The sequence below is a fragment of the Triticum urartu genome, chromosome 6A, assembly GCF_056163025.1.
Source record: "Triticum urartu cultivar PI428250 chromosome 6A, HENAU_Tu73, whole genome shotgun sequence".
In the NCBI taxonomy this organism is placed as follows: Eukaryota; Viridiplantae; Streptophyta; class Magnoliopsida; order Poales; family Poaceae; genus Triticum; species Triticum urartu.
This window is the reverse complement of record NC_141878.1, coordinates 96,606,922-96,630,469: the sequence shown is the minus strand read 5'-3', so window position 1 is coordinate 96,630,469 and position 23,548 is coordinate 96,606,922. Positions and strand designations below refer to the sequence as shown.

General features: G+C 44.4%; 2 long non-coding RNA genes across 2 annotated transcripts; both read left to right on the top strand.

Moving 5' to 3' along the window:
* The first annotated feature begins 686 nt into the window (after nucleotides 1-686).
* On the top strand, nucleotides 687-3,775 carry LOC147964203 (uncharacterized). Its single transcript, XR_015609328.1, has 3 exons — nucleotides 687-996; nucleotides 2,139-2,210; nucleotides 3,501-3,775. It is a non-coding gene; the product is annotated as an uncharacterized LOC147964203 (long non-coding RNA).
* Nucleotides 3,776-8,272: 4,497 nt separating this feature from the next.
* On the top strand, nucleotides 8,273-11,236 carry LOC147964202 (uncharacterized). The gene is made up of 3 exons (XR_015609047.1): nucleotides 8,273-8,581; nucleotides 9,724-9,795; nucleotides 11,086-11,236. It is a non-coding gene; the product is annotated as an uncharacterized LOC147964202 (long non-coding RNA).
* Nucleotides 11,237-23,548: the final 12,312 nt, after the last annotated feature.

Sequence of the window (23,548 nt, the reverse complement as noted above, 5' to 3'; positions counted from 1 at the left end):
GGTTGTGTGAGTCCACGGAGGGCTCCACCCACGAAGGGTCCACGAAGAAGAAACCTTGTCTATCCTACCATGGCCGTCGCCCACGAAGGACTTGCCTCACTGTGACGCCCGGATAATTAAGCTACAGTAACCCTCTCCTAATGATGCCATGTCACCGCTATCACTCTAGTTAATCTCGCGATGGTTCAAAAACAATCCAAATTTAAAATAAAGACAAATAACAAAAGCTTTTCAAATGTCAAAACTAAAATGTTCTAAATGTGACAAATAAATCATATGTAGTATTGGTGCAGAAACCACACTTTTATAAAGCGTTTAAATGCACTATAGTAAATAAATAGTGATAAAACAATTATTCAAATGCTTTAAAATAATAAACAATTTAAAACTATTTTTATTTCAATGCTAAACGGTTTGTGGCAGTGGCATAAATTGTAACACTATTTTAGGTGCCACTTTTGTATTTTTGGAAACTAAAAATAATACAAATAAGAACTAAAAGAATAAATAAAAGAAAAGCAAAGTAAGACTGTAAAAAAAGAAAAGGGAACCCCCCTCCCCCCGCGCGCTGGGCCTCAGCCCAGCTGGCCACTCCAGTCGGCCTGGTTGGACCGGCCCACCCCACCTCACCTACTAACCCCTGGGGACACCGAAACCCTAGCCCACTACCCCACTCCTCCCCCCACGTTCCCCTCTCTCCCTCGTCTCCTCCCGATCCCGATCTGGATCGGGCGCCGGCTCCTCTTCGCCAACCGTCGCCGTTCGGAATTCCCCTCCTCGCCGGACGCCACCGCCGCCTCGAGCCCCGTCATCGGCCGCCGTCCCAGACGCCGCGCTCCTCCGCCCTCCTCTGCCCGATTCCGCTGGATCGGGAGGGGGCCGCCCCAACGACGCCGCCCCGTGCTCGGCTTCCACCTCGGGCCGCCGCACACCGCCACCGACTCCGGCCACCACGAGCCTCCCCGCACCCACTGCCAGTGCCCTACCCCACCCGATGTGAGCCGCGCCCCTCCTCTCTTCCCCTCGCCCCATGCTCGTTCCCTCCGCTGCTCGCCGCTCCCGACTGCCCCGACGAGCTCCGTCGCGTCGCGCCCCCGCAGTCGACGTCCTTGCCGCGCTCGGCGCCCGCTAGTGTCGTTCGCGCCCACGGCCGCGCCAGCAGCGCTCCCCTGCAACCTGCGTCGGCGCTGCCCGCGGCGGCCACCGCAGCTCCCGTACGCACCCGCACGACGCAACCTCGCCCCGCCTGTGTTCGAGCTGCTGCTGCCTCCCTCCTATGCCGGCGCTCTGCTCCTGCGCCGCGCCGGACGACCGCGCTCAGCCGCTCCAGCCGATGCTGCTCACCCCAGGCGCCGTCCCGCCTCCGCCCTGCCGCCCTGTTCCGGCCAGCGCCATCGCGGTCCTTGGCCGCCGGAGCCCGTACCCGGCTCCCCCCCATCGCTCGGGCAGGTTACGGCCTCGGGCACGGGCACCACACCCGCTTCCACTAGCGCCGGCGCCCGCTAAGGCCCCCCAGACCCAATGACATGTGGGGCCTACCCCCTGGAACTTTAGAAAAAAAAGAATAAAAATAATATTAAAAATAATAATTAATTAGTTAAGATAATTAATTAACTTAGTTAATCCTGTTAATTAATCTAATTAACACTGTTAATTAGCCTTAATTATTTGATTAGGTAAACAGTGAATGACAGTTGGGCCCCACTGCCTTGTTTGACCGGTCAACAATCAACGCTGACCGCTAACGTCATGATGACGCAATAAACGTTTTCAAATTAAATTAATTTCTGATAAATCTAAAAATGATTAAATCTTTTAAAATTAATATAAAATAAACCGTAGCTCAGATGGAAAAACTTTGTACATGAAACTTGCTCAGAACGACGAGACGAATTCGGATACGCAGCCCGTTCGTCCACCACGCGTCCCTAGCATAGTGAACCTGCAACATTTCACCTCCGGTTCGTCTGTCCGAAAACGCGAAACACCGGGGATAATTTCCCGGATGTTTCCCCCCTTCACCGGTACCACCTCGTACCGCGTTAGGGCACACCTAGCATCACGCTTTATAATGTCATGCATCATCATGCAATTGTTTGCATTATATTTATTGCTTCTTCCCCCTCTTCTCTCGCTAGACACCAAGACCGACGCCGCTGCTACCCAGTACGACTACATCGACGACCCCTCTCTCTTGCCAGAGCAACCAGGCAAGCCCCCCCTTTGATCACCAGATATCGCCTACTCTTCTCTATACTGCTTGCATTAGAGTAGTGTACCATGTTACTGCTTTCCGTTATTCCTATCCTAATGCATATCCTATCCTTGCTACTACTGTTGTTACCATTACCTGCTATCCTACTGCTTAGTATAGGATGCTAGTGTTCCATCAGTGGCCCTACACTCTTGTCCGTCTGCCATGCTATACTACTGGGCCGTGATCACTTCGGGAGGTGATCACGGGCATATACAATATACTTTACACAGCTACCTTACCTGTGATACTGTTCAGAGATGGGGGCTGAAGGGGCAGGTGGCTCCATCCCGGTAGAGGTGGGCCTGGGTTCCTGACGGCCCCCGACTGTTACTTTGAGGCGGAGCGACAGGGCAGGTTGAGACCACCTAGGAGAGGGGTGGGCCTGGCCCTGGTCGACGTTCGCAGATACTTAACACGTTTAACGAGATCTTGGTATTTGATCTGAGTCTGGCTACTGGCCTATACGCACTAACCATCTATGCGGGGACAGTTATGGGCACTCGATGTCGTGGTATCAGCCGAAGCCTTCGTGACGTCAGCAACGGAGCGGCGCGTGCTGGATTGGACTGGAACGCCTACTAGGCTAGGTCTGCTTCCGGCCGCCCACGCAACGTGCAGGTGTGCTAAGGGCGATGGGCCCAGACCCCTGGGCGCTTAGGTTTAGACCGGCGTGCGGACCTCTCTGTTGGTCTAGGTGGGGCTGCGACGTGTTGATCTTCCGAGGCCGGGCATGACCCAGAAAAGTGTGTCCGGCCAAATGGGATCGAGCGTGTTGGGTTATGTGGTGCACCCCTGCAGGGAAGTTAATCTATTCGAATAGCCGTGATCTTCGGTAACAGGACGACTTGGAGTTGTACCTTAACCTTATGACAACTAGAACCGGATACTTAATAAAACACACCCTTCCAAGTGCCAGATACAACCGGTGGTCGCTCTCTCACAGGGCGACGAGGGGAGGATCATCGGTTAGGATTATGCTATGCGATATTACTTGGAGGACTTCAGTCTACTCTCTTCTACATGTTGCAAGACGGAGGCTGCCAGAAGTGTAGTCTTCGAAAGGATTAGTTATCCCCCTCTTATTCTGGCATTCTGCAGTTCAGTCCACATATGATACCCTTACTCCATTTGATACCCATGCATATGTAGTGTAGCTCCTTGCTTGCGAGTACTTTGGATGAGTACTCACGGTTGCTTTCTCCCTCTTTTCCCCCTATCTCTTCTATCTGGTTGTCGCAACCAGATGTTGGAGCCCAGGAGCCAGACGCCATCTTCGACGACGACTCCTACTACACCGGAGGTGCCTACTACTACGTGATGCCCGCTGACGACGACCAGGAGTAGTTAGGAGGATCCCAGGCAGGAGGCCTGCGCCTCTTTCGATCTGTATCCCAGTTTGTGCTAGCCTTCTTAAGGCAAACTTGTTTATCTTATGTCTGTACTCAGATATTGTTGCTTCCGCTGACTCGTCTATGATCGAGCTCTTGTATTCGAGCCTTCGAGGCCCCTGGCTTGTAATATGATGCTTGTATGACTTATTTTATTTGTAGAGTTGTGTTGTGATATCTTCCCGTGAGTCCCTGATCTTGATCGTACACGTTTGCGTGTATGATTAGTGTACGATTAAATCGGGGGCGTCACAAGTTGGTATCAGAGCCGACTGCCTGTAGGAATCCCCCTTCCAGACTCCTTGGCCGAAGTCGAGTCTAGACATTGCAAAAAGTTTTACTAACATGGCTGTGCGGCCCCTGGGCCCACGTCGCCATCGGTTGTTACTAGGATCTTTTGCTCCTCGACCTTTACTCTGGGACTCTAACCTCTCTTCTATTCGGGTTAAATGAATTTTTCTAAATCTAACATTAGGATCTCGTTATCACTTTCACCCGGAGAGCCCCTTATTACTGATGATCGTCTGCTGCACGTAAAGACCCTGAAGATACTCTCCGCTATTAACCCGATGACTTGTGTTCATCGCGTTTGCAATTCCCCTTCCACCGTCAACCCTTATGGATAACTACTTTCAGTTGTTATTCTTACAATCATCCCCGGTTGGTCTTGTTATTACAGAATACCCCGAAATACTTGTCGTTGTTTCGATAATCCTTTGAGCTTACTGCCTTGTTGTTCTTTGTCACCTGAATACCCCTACGGATAATTCTCGCACTTATTGAGTATCCGCTCATCACCCAGTTATTCATGTGTTTCTCAATGGTCTTTGAAATACTATTCGATCCTCCAAAAATCCTTAGTAGCTTATTGCTCTGCAATACTTGCCTGCTTGCATTATGGATGCTTTCCATATGTCTGGCAATATTCGTTAGTATCCTTAGGCATCGTCTTTTTGATCCCATTGATTCAACATGAGTGCGAATGCACGCAATCATCAGTTGATCCTTTTAAATTATCTTTCCGGCTCAGACGTTATTTTAAAACATGAGCTGGATCTCGACCAATCAAATTGCTGTCGATTGTACCCCTAAGGCTATTCAACTTATCCATCCCTAATCAGAGCATTGCTTCTGATCCCTTGTCTTGGAAGTGATAATTCCTTTGCATTTGAACTTTGAGTTAGTCAGTTGTTTCCATAAACTGATCTCCTTGTATTCCTTCTTCCTTGGGTTGAGTAACGATGCTCACATCAGACCCCTTGTGGACCACCAGATCCTTTGTTGGATTTTATCCGACAGATTCCTTCATATTCTATAAGCTTGTGAGCCTTTCCTCGGATACATAATGCCTTTGGTAAATTGTATCATCTGCTTTCTCCAGCATGCTCTACTTTCGAGCTTGTGATATTTACTCATGAAACTTGTGGTATATGTTTCTAAGAAGCCCCTATGGGTTGAACATATGCCTTCTCTAAAACTGTGTGAACTCGAAAGTTTTCACGAGTCATACTCTTCTGGTGATTTACCAGATAAAATTTCAACACTACAACTCCATCGAAAATGAGGAGTGAATGATAGGTTATGCATTGGTGAAGTGGGAGTCGACCTTGAACTTTGTGTTCATGCCCATGGACACGATGTAGGTCCTATCATGGAAGCTTCTTGTAATAATAACATTTTCCTTGATATAATATCCTTTGGTATCTGTGAATTGATCCTTTGCAAACGTGGTTCCGCCATATTTTCTCCTTGATCCCATTTCTTGGACAAGTTAAATCGCTTGTCTTCTATAGATCGATACACCCCACTTCAACCTTTAATTTGATATGCCTTCGAGTATTATTCACCTGGTCGAGGATATCAGGCCATTACACTACATCCTATGAATTTGTAAAGGAGTAATACCTTTCCCTGTCATAGTCACCCCACGAGTTCTGAGTTGTCGTCAACCGAGAACACCGAATAGTGGTCCGAGTCCGCACTGCGGGTCAATCACTTTTAGTAATCTTCATTGCTAACGAGTTTGCACTTGATCATGTCATTCCCAACGGATTGACTACATCATCATCGTCAGGCTGACTGCTTGACCATTCTACCTATGTCCTTCACCCCCGGGACACAATCCCGACAGTGTTCTAAGCTTACATTGAACTTTCCGCATCATATTGTTTGTCTTGAGCGACAACTCCGAAATCTGAGATGGCATCTTGTCTATGGTTATAGCAACCTTTTACTTCACCATTCCCTTGATGTGATGTCTTCGCCGGTCGATTACATCTTCTTGAAACCTCTCGATAAATGTGTCATGATCAACGTTAACATTTTCTAACGTTGATCATGCTACCTAAGCCCATCTTTCGGGTGCACCTTTCAACCAATGTTTAATTCTGTATGTTTTCCTCAAGCATACATCATTATATCATTTGATCTGACAAATGTTATCTCCTTGTTCAAATAATTGTGGAATCCCATCTTTTTGGAAATCTCGATGAGTTGTCGCCGAGTCCAACAGCCACATCCTCAACCTCTCCTTGATTTAATGATGAACTCTTGTTGTGGAACTCTCTTCCATAGTTTAATTCCCGAGATTCTTACAATGTCATTTCGACAATTTGTGTTGGACCTTTCTTCTCAGGCATCCTAAGTCTGAGTTATCCTGACACCAATCAGATCTGAATCTCGGTCAGATATGATGGATGGAACATATTTCCAGGAGTTATAACATCTTTATAGGACTCGGTAAGGTGATATCATGCCTAGCGCACCTGGCCGGAGGACCTATTGTTATAGTTTCCTTCTTGTCAAGGTTAGTCATTCTTCCATGAGGAAATTGTAAGACTTATTCTATAAGTTGTTCCTGATGGATCCTTTTTGTTTCCAAAGTCTGATCTTCACCTATTGACCATGTCAATGCTATCTCGAAGCATGTCTATGGTACTCCGATTTTCAACAGGAACATTTGAAGCCCAATACTAAATGTTTCCTGCTCAATTATCCAAACACCACTGTATGGGTAATGTCATGAAATTTCTCCCTCCTTACCTAAATGGTTTTCTACTTCCTATCCTGTCATGGATATCATGCTCTGTTTGTCCTTGGGAAGGATATATCCCTGAAACATGTGTTTAAACACATTTTCCTTTCCATTGTTCTGTTTAATCTGATGATCACCTTTTCCTTTCCATGGCTTTGTTTAACCTTACTGGTGATCTATATGACCTAAGCAGTATTATTCTCCCGCTTAGGTAAGCACCTCATTGAACCACTCTGTCCGTAAGACCCTGTTAATATGGTTGATAACGTTCCGGTAACTGCCGATGGACGAGAACTTTGCCTATTGGTCTGCCTCGTCCTAACGAGCAGGAAAATGGTTCTCTTCGTCCCTCGCCCTTGGTACCGACATTGTTGCCGACATAATCAACAGGCTACCCTCTGACATGCCTTGCTTACATGATCGTACAAGACGTCACCGCCCTTCCTGCTTTTAACCCACATTGTGGGCCCATAACCCACAGTTCCATAGGATCGAAACCTGACTCTCCTATACACCCTGTTGCTAAAGTTATTCCTAGAGCTTGACTTCGTATGTAGTTCACGGGCCACCTGCCTAGTGATCTATTCTGATATCAGACGCAATACTTATTCCCATTGCTCTGAATCCCTTTCACACTTTGTTTCAGGCACCGAACGATTGCCTACCCGCTCAAAACTTCTCATGATACCTTCTTACTTTGCTCTCAATATTTTTGTAAGTTTCAATTCGAGAGTTACTTTCGCCACCTTCCTCGATGTTATCGACCAGATAGTCTACCTGGTAGAGGTCAGTTCTCCCAGCATGTCCACCCTTTATTCTTTAGTAAGTACGACGGAGTCCTGTAGAAAGGACACCGACTTCATCGTGATGACTGAAGCACAGGAATGAACCTCTTCGAGAAGAGCAACCAACACCAAGAAGACCCGTTAGAAATTCATAACCAAATTCCTTCCCCCTTGCTCCCCTCTTAAATCTCGGGACGAGATTTCTTGTAGTGGAGGAGAATTGTGACGCCCGGATAATTAAGCTACAGCAACCCTCTCCTAATGATGCCATGTCACCGCTATCACTGTAGTTAATCTCGCGATGGTTCAAAAACGATCCAAATTTAAAATAAAGACAAATAACAAAAGCTTTTCAAATGTCAAAACTAAAATGTTCTAAATGTGACAAATAAATCATATGTAATATTGGTGGAGAAACCACACTTTTATAAAGCGTTTAAATGCACTATAGTAAATAAATAGTGACAAAACAATTATTCAAATGCTTTAAAATAATAAACAATTTAAAACTATTTTTATTTTAATGCTAAACGGTTTGTGGCAGTGGCATAAATTGTAACACTATTTTAGGTGCCACTTTTGTATTTTTGGAAACTAAAAATAAAACAAATAAGAACTAAAAGAATAAATAAAAGAAAAGCAAAGTAAGACTGTAAAAAAAGAAAAGGGAACCCCCCTCCCCCCGCGCGCTGGGCCTCAGCCCAGCTGGCCACTCCAGTCGGCCTGGTTGGACCGGCCCACCCCCACCTCACCTACTAACCCCTGGGGACACCGAAACCCTAGCCCACTACCCCACTCCTCCCCCACGTTCCCCTCTCTCCCTCGTCTCCTCCCGATCCCGATCTGGATCGGGCGCCGGCTCCTCTTCGCCAACCGTCGCCGTTCGGAATTCCCCTCCTCGCCGGACGCCACCGCTGCCTCGAGCCCCGTCATCGGCCGCCGTCCCAGACGCCGCGCTCCTCCGCCCTCCTCTGCCCGATTCCGCTGGATCGGGAGGGGGCCGCCCCAACGATGCTGCCCCATGCTCGGCTTCCACCTCGGGCCGCCGCACGCCGCCACCGACTCCGGCCACCACGAGCCTCCCCGCACCCACTGCCAGTGCCCTACCCCACCCGATGTGAGCCGCGCCCCTCCTCTCTTCCCCTCGCCCCATGCTCGTTCCCTCCGCTGCTCGCCGCTCCCGACTGCCCCGACGAGCTCCGTCGCGTCGCGCCCCCGCAGTCGACGTCCTTGCCGCGCTCGGCGCCCGCCCGTGTCGTTCGCGCCCACGGCCACGCCAGCAGCGCTCCCCTGCAACCTGCGTCGGTGCTGCCCGCGGCGGCCACCGCAGCTCCCGTACGCACCCGCACGACGCAACCTCGCCCCGCCTGCGTTCGCGCTGCTGCTGCCTCCCTCCTACGCCGGCGCTCTGCTCCTGCGCCGCGCCGGACGACCGCGCTCAGCCGCTCCAGCCGATGCTGCTCACCCCAGGCGCCATCCCGCCTCCGCCCTGCCGCCCTGTTCCGGCCAGCGCCATCGCGGTCCTTGGCCGCCGGAGCCCGTACCCGGCTCCCCCCCATCGCTCGGGCAGGTTACGGCCTCGGGCACGGGCACCACACCCGCTGCCGCTAGCGCCGGCGCCCGCTAAGGCCCCCCTGACCCAATGACATGTGGGGCCTACCCCCTGGAACTTTAGAAAAAAAAGAATAAAAATAATATTAAAAATAATAATTAATTAGTTAAGATAATTAATTAACTTAGTTAATCCTGTTAGTTAATCTAATTAACACTGTTAATTAGCCTTAATTATTTGATTAGGTAAACAGTGAATGACAGTTGGGCCCCACTGCCTTGTTTGACCGGTCAACGGTCAACGCTGATCGCTGATGTCATGATGACGCAATAAACGTTTTCGAATTAAATTAATTTTTGATAAATCTAAAAATGATTAAATCTTTTAAAATTAATATAAAATAAACCGTAGCTCAGATGGAAAAACTTTGTACATGAAAGTTGCTCAGAACGACGAGACGAATTCGGATACGCAGCCCGTTCGTCCGCCACGCGTCCCTAGCATAGTGAACCTGCAACATTTCACCTCCGGTTCGTCTGTCCGAAAACGCGAATCGCCAGGGATAATTTCCCGGATGTTTCCCCCCTTCACCGGTACCACCTCGTACCGCATTAGGGCACACCTAGCATCACGCTTTATAATGTCATGCATCGTCATGCAATTGTTTGCATTATATTTATTGTTTCTTCCCCCTCTTCTCTCGCTAGACACCGAGACCGACGCCGCTGCTACCCAGTACGACTACATCGACGACCCCTCTCTCTTGCCAGAGCAACCAGGCAAGCCCCCCCTTTGATCACCAGATATCGCCTACTCTTCTCTATACTGCTTGCATTAGAGTAGTGTACCATGTTACTGCTTTCCGTTATTCCTATCCTAATGCATAGCCTATCCTTGCTACTACTATTGTTACCATTACCTGCTATCCTACTGCTTAGTATAGGATGCTAGTGTTCCATTAGTGGCCCTACACTCTTGTCCGTCTGCCATGCTATACTACTGGGCCGTGATCACTTCGGGAGGTGATCACAGGCATATACAATATACTTTACACAGTTACCTTACCTGTGATACTGTTCGGAGATGGGGGCTGAAGGGGCAGGTGGCTCCATCCCGGTAGAGGTGGGCCTGGGTTCCCGACGGCCCCCGACTGTTACTTTGAGGCGGAGCGACAGGGCAGGTTGAGACCACCTAGGAGAGGGGTGGGCCTGGCCCTGGTCGGCGTTCGCAGATACTTAACACGTTTAACGAGATCTTGGTATTTGATCTGAGTCTGGCTACTGGCCTATACGCACTAACCATCTACGCGGGGATAGTTATGGGCACTCGACGTCGTGGTATCAGCCGAAGCCTTCGTGATGTCAGCAACGGAGCGGCGCGCGCTGGATTGGACTGGAACGCCTACTAGGCTAGGTCTGCTTCCGGCCGCCCACGCAACATGCAGGTGTGCTAAGGGCGATGGGCCCAGACCCCTGGGCGCTTAGGTTTAGACCGGCGTGCTGACCTCTCTGTTGGTCTAGGTGGGGCTGCAACGTGTTGATCTTCCGAGGCCGGGCATGACCCAGAAAAGTGTGTCCGGCCAAATGGGATCGAGCGTGTTGGGTTATGTGGTGCACCCCTGCAGGGAAGTTAATCTATTCGAATGGCCGTGATCTTCGGTAACAGGACGACTTGGAGTTGTACCTTGACCTTATGACAACTAGAACCGGATACTTAATAAAACACACCCTTCCAAGTGCCAGATACAACCGGTGGTCGCTCTCTCACAGGGCGACGAGGGGAGGATCATCGGTTAGGATTATGCTATGCGATGCTACTTGGAGGACTTCAGTCTACTCTCTTCTACATGTTGCAAGACGGAGGCTGCCAGAAGCGTAGTCTTCGAAAGGATTAGTTATCCCCCTCTTATTCTGGCATTCTGCAGTTCAGTCCACATCTGATACCCTTACTCCATTTGATACCCATGCATATGTAGTGTAGCTCCTTGCTTGCGAGTACTTTGGATGAGTACTCACGGTTGCTTTCTCCCTCTTTTCCCCCTATCCCTTCTATCTGGTTGTCGCAACCAGATGTTGGAGCCCAGGAGCCAGACGCCATCTTCGACGACGACTCCTACTACACCAGAGGTGCCTACTACTACGTGATGCCCGCTGATGACGACCATGAGTAGTTAGGAGGATCCCAGGCAGGAGGCCTGCGCCTCTTTCGATCTGTATCCCAGTTTGTGCTACTTCTTAAGGCAAACTTGTTTATCTTATGTCTGTACTCAGATATTGTTGCTTCCGCTGACTCGTCTATGATCGAGCTCTTGTATTCGAGCCTTCGAGGCCCCTGGCTTGTAATATGATGCTTGTATGACTTATTTTATTTGTAGAGTTGTGTTGTGATATCTTCCCGTGAGTCCCTGATCTTGATCGTAGACGTTTGCGTGTATGATTAGTGTACGATTAAATCGGGGGCGTCACACTCACTCGGGTAGATCTTCACGAAGTAGGCGATCTCCTTGCCCTTACAAACTCCTTGGTTCAACTCCATAATCTTGACGGAGGCCCCTAAGTGACGCCTAACCAATCTAGGAGGCACCACTCTCCAAGATGTAATAGATGGTGTGTTGATGATGAACTCCTTGCTCTTGTGCTTCAAATGATAGTCTCCCCAACACTCAACTCTCTCTCACAGGATTTGGATTTCATAGAAAGAAGATTTGAGTGGAAAGCAACTTGGGGGAGGCTAGAGATCAAGATTTAAGTGGTTGGAATGGCATATCTTGACCTCAACACAAGTGTAGGTGGTTCTATCTCAGAAAATGTATGTTGGACGTGTAGGCATGTTCTGATAGCTCTCTCCACGAATGAAGAGTGGGTGGATGGGTATATATAGCCTCCACACATAATCTAACTGTTACACACAAATCACCAAACTCGGTGGGACCGAATCATACAACTCGGTCAGACCAATTTAGTTCATAATGTGACTGTTAGGGTTTTCGATGGGACCGACATGATCAACTCGGTGAGACCGATGTGCTAGGGTTAGGGTAAAACCTCATCTCGGTTGTACCGATTACACAAACTCGGTGGGACCGATTTTGGTAATAAGCTAAACAGAGAGTTGGCCAAGCAAACTCAGTGAGACCGATTGCATATTTCGGTGAGACCGAAATTAATGCAATAGGCAACAGAGAGTTTGCAAGCCCATCTCGGTGAGACCGAGATCCCATCGGTGAGACCGAATTGATTAGGGTTTCTGGCAGTGGCTATGTCAAGAGAACTCGGTGGCGCCGGATAGAAAATTTCGGTGGGGCCGTGATGACCCACAAGTATAGGGGATCTATCGTAGTCCTTTCGATGAGTGTCGAACCCAACGAGGAGCAGAAGGAAATGATAAGCGGTTTCTAGCAAGGTATTCTCTACAAGTACTGAAATAAGTGGTAACAGATAGTTTTGTGATAAGATAATTTGTAATGAGCAACAAGTGACAAAAGTAAATAAGGTGCAGCAAGGTGGCCCAATCCTTTTTGTAGCAAAGGACAAGCCTGGACAAACTCTTATATGATGTAAAGCGCTCCCGAGGACACATGGGAATATCGTCAAGCTAGTTTTCATCATGCTCATATGATTCGCGTTCACTTTGATAATTTGGTATGTGGGTGGACCGGTTCTTGGGTGCTGCCCTTACTTGGAAAAGCATTCCACTTATGATTAACCTCTATTGCAAGCATCCGCAAATATAACAAAAGTATTAAGGTAAACGTAACCATAGCATGAAACATATGGATCCAAATCAGCCCCTTACGAAGCAACGCATAAACTAGGGTTTAAGCTTCTGTCACTCTAGCAACCCATCATCTACTTATTACTTCCCAATGCCTTCCTCTAGGCCCAAACAATGGTGAAGTGTCATGTAGTCGACGTTCACATAACACCACTAGAGGAGAGACACCATACATCTCATCAAAATATCGAACGAATACCAAATTCACATGACTACTAATAGCAAGACTTCTCCCATGTCCTCAGGAACAAAAGTAACTACTCACAAAGCATAAACATGTTCATAATCAGAGGGGTATTAATGTGCATATAGGATCTGAACATATGATCTTCCACCAATTAAACAAACTAGCATCAACTACAAGGAGTAATTAACACTACTAGCAACCTACTAGCACCAATCCCGGACTTGGAGACAAGAATTGGATACAAGAGATGAACTAGGGTTTTGAGATGAGATGGTGCTGATGAAGATGTTGATGGAGATTGCCCTCTCCCTATGAGAGGAGCCTTGGTGATGACGATGGCGATGATTTCCCCCTCCAGGAGGGAAGTTTCCCCGGCAGAACAGCCCCACCAGAACCCTAGATTGGTTCCGCCTCGTGGCGACGGAGTTTTGTCCGAGAAGATGGCTTATGATTTTTTCCCATCAAAAGAGTCCATATAGCAGAAGATGGTCACCGGAGGGCCACCAGGGGGCCCACGAGGTAGGGGGCGCGCCCAGGGGGGTAGGGTGCGCCCCCACCCTCGTGGGCAGGGTGTGGCCCCCCTGGTGAAGTTCTTGCGCGCAATGTTTTTTATATATTTGGAAAACATCATCCGTGAAGTTTCAGGACTTTTGGAGCTGTGCAGAATAGGTCTCTAATATTTGCTCCTTTTCCAGCCAGAATTCCAGCTGCCGGCATTCTCCCTCTTTATGTAAACCTTGTAAAATAAGAGAGAATAGGCATAAGTATTGTGACATAATGTGTAATAACAGCCCATAATGCAATAAATATTGATATAAAAGCATGATGCAAAATGGACGTATCAACTCCCCCTAGCTTAGACCTCGCTTGTCCACAAGAGAAAAGCCGAAATCGAAAAATATGTCCACATGTTTAGAGATGAAGGTGTCGATAAAAATAAAATACGGACATGAGGGCATCATGATCATTCTTAGAGCAGCAACTTATATAATTCTTGTCATATGATATCTTATGCTAGAGTAATAATTCTGTCACAATATCAAGTTTGAACCGTAAACTTCATTGAAAACTGACAAACTATAATCTCAGTCATTGAGGCAATTGCATTTCATCATAACATAGGAAAGAGTCAATGTATAAGAGCTTTTCAGCAGGTCCACATACTCAACTATCATATAGTCTTTCACAATTGCTGACACTCACGCAATACTTATGGGTATGGAGTTTTAATCGGACACAGAGAAAGATAGGGGCTTATAGTTTTGCCTCCCAACATTTTACCTCAAGGTAATGTCAACAGTAATAGTTCATGAAAATCCACATCCAATTAGCCATATATACCAAGATCTTTCGAACATATTGTGCTTGCCAAAGGATAAAATGTAAAAAGGAAGGGTGAAGATCACCATGACTCTTTTGCAGTATAGGAGATAAAAGTAAAAGATAGGCCCTTCGCAGAGGGAAGCAGAGGTTGTCATGCGCTTTTATGGTTGGATGCACAAAATCCTAATGCGAAAGAACGTCACTTTATATTGCCACTTGTGATATGGATATTTATTATGTAGTCTATCGCTTTTATTACTTCCATATCACACGAGCGTATAAAGCTTATTCCTTCCACACCAATCAATCTTACATATTTAGAGAGCAATTTTTATTGCTTGCAGCGATGACAACTTACTTGATGGATCTTACTCAATCCATAGGTAGGTATGGTGGACTCTCATGGCAAAACTGGTTTAAGGGTATTTGGAAGCACAAGTAGTATCTCTACGTGGTGCAATGAATTTGGCTAGCATGAGGGAGAAAGGCAAGCTCAAAATGTTGGAGGATCCAAGACAATATAATTTATCTCAGATGTAAGAAAACATAACCCATTACGTTGTCTTCCTTGTCCAATGTCAACTCTTTAGCATGTCATATTTTAATGAGTGCTCATAATCATAAAAGATGTCCAAGATAGTATATTTATATGTGAAGACCTCTCTTTCTTTATTACTTTCTATTAATTGCGGCGATGACCAAAACTATGTTTGTCAACCCTCAATAACTTTTATTCATCATACTCTTTATATGTGAGCTCATTACTCTCCATAAGAGTCACATGATCTCTTTGTTTCTTTTTTTCTTTCTTTTTTTCACTTAGGATCATGGCAAAATAATCAAGCCCTTGACTCAACACTAATATTTATTATATAGCTCACGGACTCGATTACATAGGAAGATAATAAAGCAAAACTCACAATTAGATCATACTAAGAACTTTTATTCTACTAGATCAAGGTATTATCAAAAGGACCGAACTAAGAAAAATGGTAAAGATAAAAGTGATGGTGATATGATACCGGGGCACTCCCCCAAGCTTGGCAGTTGCCAAGTGGAGTGCCCATACCAGATACTCAATTCTTCTTTGTTGGAGAAGACGGTGGTGATTTTGTTGATGGCGTAGGCTTCTTCCTTAATTTGCATTTGAGGACAGAATTTTGGTTCCTCAGGTCCTCGATCTCCTGTTCCAGGCTCAGTACCTTTTTGCATAGTTCCTGCTTGTTTTCCTGCAAGAGGCGAAAAGGGATAAACCCGATCTTAGGTTTCTTTACTCTATCCGGGAGGCTTGACTTTTTGGACTCCACATGCATGTCCCCAGGTTGAGGTAGTGGGACTTCATCTTCATCTGAGCTTGTCTCCTCCTTTCCCTTGGGTTCATAGTCTTCTTCTTCTTCCGTGGTCCTACCATAATGCTCCACATCCCCATAGACCTTAGGATCTGCAAGGTAATCAGCCACATAGCTTTCTCCTTCCGAATCCTGGGACGACATGTTGCTCTGTCTGTAGCAGGAAATCTCAAAACAAAGACATGAGATTTTTGCGTGATACGGGAGTCAAAACCCCTGGGAGGTTATATAATGAATTTTTACCGACCAAAATACGTGTCCTCTAAGAAAACGGAGTCCGGAGAGCACACGAGGTGCCCACGAGGTAGGGGGCGTGCCCAGTATGGTAGGGCGCGCCCTCCACCCTCGTGGAGCCCTCGTGTCCTTTCCGGACTGCTGCTTATTTTTCTAAATATTCCAAAACGGAGAAATATTGCCTTAAAAACTGTTTTGGAGTCGGTTTACTTACCGGACCACATACCTATTCCTTTTCGGAGTCTAAAACCTTCCGGAAAGTGTCCTTTATGTATTCCTCCGGGGTTACGGTTTCAATAACATTGGTTTCAACATTTATGGGGTTACCTGAGATATAGTGTTTGATTCTTTGACCGTTCACCACCTTCGGATTTGTGCCTTCGAAGTTGTTGATTTTTATGGCACCGGAATGATAGACCTCATCGATAACGTAAGGACCCTCCCATTTAGAGAGAAGTTTTCCTGCAAAAAATCTTAAACGAGAGTTGTATAGCAATACATAATCACCTACGTTAAACTCACGCTTTTGTATCCTTTTGTCATGCCATCTTTTAACTTTTTCTTTAAACAACTTGGCATTTTCGTAAGCTTGGGTTCTCCATTCATCAAGTGAGCTAATATCGATTAACCTCTTCTCACCGACAAGTTTAAAATCATAATTAAGTTCTTTAATAGCCCAATAAGCCTTGTGTTCTAGTTCAAGAGGTAAGTGACATGCTTTTCCATAGACCATTTTAGACGGAGACATACCCATAGGATTTTTATATGCAGTTCTATAGGCCCATAATGCATCATCAAGTTTCTTGGATCAATTCTTTCTGGACCTATTAACAGTCTTTTGCAAAATTAATTTGAGTTCTCTATTACTCAATTCTACTTGACCACTAGACTGAGGGTGATAAGGAGATGCAATTCTATGATTAACATCATATTTAGCAAGCATTTTACGAAAAGCACCATGAATAAAATGTGAACCACCATCAGTCATTAAATATCTAGGGACTCCAAACCTTGGAAAGATAACTTCTTTAAGCATTTTAATAGAAGTGTTATGATCAGCGCTACTAGTTGGAATAGCTTCACCCACTTAGTAACGTAATCAACATCAACTAAAATATGTGTATAACCATTAGAGGAAGGAAAAGGTCCCATATAGTCAAAGCCCCAAACATCAAATGGTTCAATAACAAGTGAATAATTCATAGGCATTTCTTGACGTCTATTAATATTACCAATTCTTTGACATTCATCACAAGATAAGACAAACTTACGGGCATCCTTGAAGAGAGTAGGCCAATAAAAACCAGATTGCAGTACCTTATGTGCAGTTCTATCTCCAGCATGGTGTCCTCAATAAGCTTCGGAGTGACACTTGCGTATGATCTGTTCCTGTTCATGCTCAGGTACACAACGTCAAATAACACCATCTACTCCTTCTTTATAAAGATGTGGGTCATCCCAAAAGTAATGCCTCAAATCATAGAAGAACTTTTCCTTTTGCTGGTATGTGAAACTAGGTGGTATAAACTTAGCAACAATATAATTAGCATAGTCAGCATACCATGGAGCAGTATGAGAAGTATTTATGACATTTAATTGCTCATCAGGAAAGCTATCATCAATAGGTAGTGGGTCATCAAGCACATTTTCTAACCTAGACAAGTTGTATGCAACGGGGTTCTCAGCTCCTTTTCTATCAACAATATGTAAATCAAATTCTTGTAGCAAGAGAACCCATCTAATAAGTCTAGGTTTAGCATCTTTCTTTTCCATAAGATATTTAATAGCAGCATGATCAGTGTGGATAGTTACTTTAGAATCAACAATATAAGGTCTAAACTTATCACAGGCAAATACAACTGCTAAGAATTTCTTTTCAGTAGTAGCATAATTTGTTTGAGCATTGTCTAGAGTTTTACTAGCATATTGAATAACATTTAGTTTCTTATCAACTCTTTGTCCTAGAACAACACATACAGCATAATCACTAGCATCACACATAATTTCAAAGGGTAAATTCCAATCAGGTGGCTGAACAATGGGTGCAGAGATCAATGCTTTCTTAAGTATTTCAAATGCTTCTACACAATCATCATCAAAAACAAATGGTATATCTTTTTGTAATAAATTTGTGAGAGGCCGAGAGATTTTTGAGAAGTCCTTAATGAACCTCCTACAAAAACCGGCATGACCAAGGAAACTTCTTATACCTTTGATGTCCTTGGGACATGGCATCTTTTCAATAGCATCAACCTTGGCTTTATCAACTTCAATACCTATTTCGGAAACTTTATGCCCCAAGGCAATACCTTCATTAACCATAAAGTGGCACTTTTCCCAATTCAAGACAAGATTAGTTTCTTCACATCTCTGCAAAACTCGATCAAGGTTGCTCAAGCAATCATCAAAAGAAGATCCATAGACGGAAAAGTCGTCCATGAAAACCTCACAAATCTTTTCACAAAAGTCAGAGAATATAGCCATCATGTATCTTTGAAAGGTAGCAGGTGCATTACATAAACCAAAAGGCATATGTCTATAAGCAAAAGTACCAAAAGGGCAAGTAAAAAGTAGTCTTTGATTGATCTTTGGGTGACACAGGTATTTGAGAGAAACCAGAATAACCATTTAGAAAGCAAAAAATGTGTATGTTTGGATAATCTTTCTAGCATTTGATCGATAAAAGGTAAGGGGTAATGATCTTTTTAGTAGCCTTATTTAACTTGCGGAAATCAATTACCATCCTATAACCAATAATAATTCTTTGAGGAATCAATTCATCTTTATTATTAGGAACAACAGTAATACCTCCCTTCTTAGGGACACAATGGACATGACTTACCCACTTACTATCAGCAACGGGATAAATTATACCTGCTTCAAGGAGCTTTAGTATCTCCTTTCTTACCACTTCTTTCATTCTAGGATTCAGTTGGCGTTGATGATCGCGAACTGGTTTAGCATCTTCTTCCAAATTAATTTTATGTTGACATAGAGTGGGACTAATGCCCTTAAGATCATGAAGAGTATACCCAATAGCAGCATGGTTCTTCTTCAGAGTTTTTAATAATCTCTCTTCTTCATGCTCTGAAAGGTTAGCACTAATAATAACAGGATATATCTTTTTCTCATCAAGATAAGCATATTTAAGAGTATCAAGTAACGGTTTAAGCTCAAACATGGGATCACCCTTGGGTGGAGGAGGATCCCCTAGGATTTCAACAGGTAAATTGTTTTTCAGAATAGGGTCCTGTTTAAAGAATACTTCATCTAATTCCTTTCTTTCATTCATAAACATATCATTTTCATGGTCTAGTAAATATTGTTCTAAAGGATCACTAGGAGGTACGGCAATAGAAGCAAGACCAATAATTTCATCCTTACTAGGTAATTCTTCTTCACGGTGTTGTCTACTAAATTTAGAAAAATTAAATTCATGAGTCATATCATCTAAACCGACAGTAACAACATCGCTTGTGCAATCTATGGTAGCATTAACAGTATTTAAGAAGGGTCTACCAAATATAATGGGACAAAAACTATCTTGTGGGGAACCAAGAATAAGAAAATCAGAAGGATATTTAGTTTTCCCACACAAGACTTCAAGATCTCTAACAATTCCCATTGGTGAAATAGTATCTCTATTAGCAAGTTTAATTGTGACATCAATATCTTCTAACTCAGTGGGTGCAATGTCATGCATAATTTCTTTGTATAAGTCAATAGGTATTGCACTAGCACTAGCACCCATATCACACAAGCCATGATAACAATGATCTCCTATTTTAACAGAAATAACAGGCATGCCTACCACAGGTCTAGGTTATCTGTATCACGGGGTTTAGCAATTCTAGCAGATTCATTACAGAAATAAATAACATGCCCATCTATATTATCAGACAAGAGATCTTTAACAATAGCAATATTAGGTTCAACTTTAACTTTCTCAGGAGGTGTATATGTTTTAATATTGCTTTTACGAACCACAGTTGAAGCTTTAGCATGATCCTTTATCCTAACAGGGAAAGGTGGTTTCTCAACATAAGAAGTAGGAACAATAGGATCATTATAAGTAATAGTCTTTTCTTCAACTTTAATAGGTGTAGCTACTTTTACTTCTATGGGAGGATGATATTTAAACCACTTCTCCTTGGGGAGATCAACATAAGCAGCAAAAGATTCACAGAAAGAAGCTACTATCTCAGAGTCAAGTCCATATTTAGTGCTAAATTTACGAAAAATATCGGTATCCATAAAAGATTTAACACAATCAAAACTAGGTGTCGTACCTGACTCCTTACCATTGTCGAGGTCCCAATCTTCGGAGTTGCGTTTAATTCTTTCCAATAAATCCCATTTGAATTCAATAGTCTTCATCATAAAAGAGCCAGCACAAGAAGTATCAAGTATGGTGCGATTGTTACCAGAAAGCCGAGCATAATTTTTTTGAGTAATCATTTCTCTTGAGAGCTCATGATTGGGGCATGAATATAACATTGATTTAAGCCTCCCCCAAGCTTGAGCGATGCTTTCTCCTTCGCGAGGCCAAAAATTATATATATAATTGCGATCACGATGAACAAGATGCATAGGATAAAACTTTTGATGAAATTCCAATTTCAATCGTTTGTAGTTCCAAGACTCCATATCATCACATAGCCTATACCATGTCGATGTATCTCCCCTCAACGATAAAGGGAAGACCTTCTTCTTAACAACATCTCCGGGTACACCTGCAAGCTTAAATAATCCACGAACTTCATCCACATATATCAGATGCTCATCAGGATGTTTTGTTCCATCTCCTAAAAAAGGATTAGCTAGAAGTTTTTCTACCATACCCAAAGGAATTTCAAAGCAAGCATTTTCATTTTCAGTAGATTCAGTAGGTTGAGGAGCAACTCTTTTCTCTACTGGTCGGGGTGAAGATACCCCGAACAAGCCCCTCAGAGGATTACTTTCCATAGTAACAAGTGACAGTAAATTTCAGCACACTATATAAATTTTTCCTTACCAAATTCCACCTACCAAAGGCATTTCACTCCCCGGCAACGGCGCTAGAAAAGAGTCTTGATGACCCACAAGTATAGGGGATCTATCGTAGTCCTTTCGATAAGTAAGAGTGTCGAACCCAACAGGGAGCAGAAGGAAATGATAAGCGGTTTCCAGCAAGGTATTCTTTGCAAGTACTGAAACAAGTGGTAACAGATAGTTTTGTGATAAGATAATTTGTAATGAGCAACAAGTGACAAAAGTAAATAAGGTGCAGCAAGGTGGCCCAATCCTTTTTGTAGCAATGGACAAGTCTGGACAAACTCTTATATGATGTAAAGCGCTCCCGAGGACACATGGGAATATCGTCAAGCTAGTTTTCATCACGCTCATATGATTCGCGTTCAGTGCTTTGATAATTTGGTATGTGGGTGGACCGGTGCTTGGGTGCTGCCCTTACTTGGACAAGCATCCCACTTATGATTAACCTCTATTGCAAGCATCCGCAAATACAACAAAAATATTAAGGTAAACCTAACCATAGCATGAAACATATGGATCCAAATCAGCCCCTTACGAAGCAACGCATGAACTAGGGTTTAAGCTTCTGTCACTCTAGCAACCCATCATCTACTTATTACTTCCCAATGCCTTCCTCTAGGCCCAAACAATGGTGAAGTGTCATGTAGTCGACGTTCACATAACACCACTAGAGGAGAGACAACATACATCTCATCAAAATATCGAACGAATACCAAATTCACATGACTACTAATAGCAAGACTTCTCCCATGTCCTCAGGAACAAAAGTAACTACTCAAAAAGCATAAACATGTTCATAATCAGAGGGGTATTAATGTGCATATAGGATCTAAACATATGATCTTCCACCAATTAAACCAACTAGCATCAACTACAAGGAGTAATTAACACTACTAGCAACCTACTAGCACCAATCCCGGACTTGGAGACAAGAATTGGATACAAGAGATGAACTAGGGTTTTGAGATGAGATGGTGCTGATGAAGATGTTGATGGAGATTTGCTACCTCTTGAGCACTGCGTTGGATTTCCCTGAAGAGGAAGGGATGACGCAGCAAAGTAGCGTAAGTATTTCCCTCAGTTTTTGAGAAACAAGGTATCAATCCAGTAGGAGGCTACGCGCGAGTCCCTCGTACCTACACAAAAACAATAGCTCAACGCAACCAACACGCTTAGGGGTTGTCAATCCCTTCACGGTCACTTATGAAAGTGAGATCTGATAGAGATGGTAAATAATATTTTTGGTATTTTAGGTATAGAGATGCAAAGTAAAAAGTAAAAGGCAAAGTAAAAGCAAAGCAATAATAAAGTGATGGAGATTGATATGATGAGAAAGAGATCCGGGGGCCATAGGTTTCACTAGTGGCTTCTCTCAAGAGCATAAGTATTCTACGGTGGGTGAACAAATTACCGTTGAGCAATTGACATAATTGAGCATAGTTATGAGAATATCTAGGTATGATCATGTATATAGGAATCATGTCCGAGACAAGTAGACCAAAATGATTCTGCATCTACTACTATTACTCCACTCATCGACCGCTATCTAGCACGCATCTAGAGTATTACGTTAAAAACAGAGTAACGCCTTAAGCAAGATGACATGATGTAGAGGGATAATTTCATGCAATATGATAAAAAAACATCTTGTTATCCTCGATGGCAACGATACAATACGTGCCTTGCTGCCCCTTCTGTCACTAGGAAAGGACACTGCAAGATCGAACCCAAAGCTAAGCACGTCTCCCATGGCAAGAACAACCAATCTAGTAGGCCAAACCAAACTGATAATTCGAAGAGACTTGCAAAGATAATCAATCATACATAAAATAATTCAGAGAAGATTCAAATATTATTCACAGATAGACTTGATCATAAACCCACAATTCATCGGTTCAACAAACACACGGCAAAAAGAAGATTACATCGAATAGATCTCCACGAGAGAGGGGGAGAACATTGTATTGAGATCCAACAAGAGAGAAGAAGCAATCTAGCTACTAACTATGGACCCGTAGGTCTAAAATAAACTACTCACACTTCATTGGAGGGGCTTGGATGATGATGTAGAAGCCCTCCGTGATCGATGCCCCCTCCGGCGGAGCTCCGGGATAGGCCCCAAGATGGGATCTCGTGGATACAGAAAGTTGCGGAGGTGGAATTAGGTTTTTGGCTCCGTCCTCGATCATTTGGGGGTACATGGATATATATATAGGAGGAAGAAGTACGTCGGTGGAGCTTCGAGGGGCCCACGAGGCAGGGGGCGCGCCCTAGGGGGGGGGCGCCCTCCACCCTCGTGACCACCTCGTGGCTTTCTTGATGGAGGGTCCAAGTCTCCTTGATCTTATCTGATGAGAAAATCATGTTTCCAAAGGTTTCATTCCGTTTGGACTCCGTTTGATATTCCTTTTCTTCGAAACCCTAAAACAGGCAAAAACAGCAATTCTGGGCTGGGCCTCCGGTTAATAGGTTAGTACCAAAAATAATATAAAAGTGGAAAATAAAGCCCAATAATGTCTAAAACAGTAGATAATATAGCATGGAGCAATAAAAAATTATAGATACATTGGAGACGTATCAAGCATCCCCAAGCTTAATTCCTGCTCGTCCTCGAGTAGGTAAATTATAAAA